The following is a 1,128-nucleotide window of genomic DNA, read 5'->3' on the forward strand; positions in this document are numbered from 1 at the left end:
TGTAGCATACGCTGTCTGTGGCTCTCTAATGGACCTTTGTTGTCCCACTGTTCATCTTCTGCTGCCTCCATTAGAACACGCCCATCTTCCACAAGAGGCACTGTTTGCTTATCCCATGAAACCATTTGGGGGATGTTCATGAGAGGGTGAAGGCAGGCTTGTGCTGTCACATCTACATGTACTCCTCCAGAGGGTATCTGCAGGACCCTGTGGGAATGCTCCATGTTCTTTGACATTTGAATCCTCTTCAATGCGTCCTTTTGAAGATACAAGTTGTCTTCCTGAAACGGGCACGGAAGTCTTTCAGATGGCTTCACTTGGGCTATGGGTCTTTTCCAACATGCTCCATGCTTGCTCCTGTGGACTCCAAGTACATGAGTCCATTCTGGACCTAAGGTTCTAGGATGTAGAATCTGCCTTTGGTACATCGTCAGTTTTGAAGATTTGGAAGACATTTTGGCTCGATTTCTAGAGACGCTACAAGTACTCGTTATAAGGGCTGCTAGGCCAGAGGGAGTCATTTTGTGTTTCAGCAGTAAACTTATATTGAACCCATGCAGTAAACTAAATTGACCCTACTCCTCCCAGAGGAGCTTACTCTCAAAGCCTAGATACAAGGGTGAATCAGGCCAGGAGAAGACATCCCATTAGAGGGGCACGCATATATCTACTAGGGTAAATTGAGATCCAATTGTCCACCCATGTGTTACCTAGCATTTTTGTTTTTGTGGTGTAGCAGACTTAGCACGACTGTGCAGTTTTTTTCTGTATTGTTATCTCATTGGCCAACTCTGTATAGCCTGGCTAAACTACCGCTATAAATGTTAGTCTGTGAGGCTGGGAGTGGTCGCCTCTTTGCAAGAGAAGGCCCTGACTGGTCAATATGATTCTCGATGCTTTGTGCAAAATTAACGTTTGCTTGAACTTCACTTTGTATCAGTCTCGCTCCTTTGAATAAGGACCCTATCTTTGGAGGGCCACCCGAATTCAAATGATGAGAACTGAAACAGCATTGGAATTTTTGGAAAAGCCTCTGGAGGTAAGATCATGGGATCCTGCATGGAGCTGCAGGCTATGGCCCACTGGTAGAAGTTGGCAGCAGCCATGCTCCCCAGAGCTGGTGTGGAT

The sequence above is a fragment of the Mustela nivalis genome (assembly GCF_964662115.1).
Source record: "Mustela nivalis genome assembly, contig: HAP1_SCAFFOLD_817, whole genome shotgun sequence".
NCBI lineage: Eukaryota > Metazoa > Chordata > Mammalia > Carnivora > Mustelidae > Mustela > Mustela nivalis.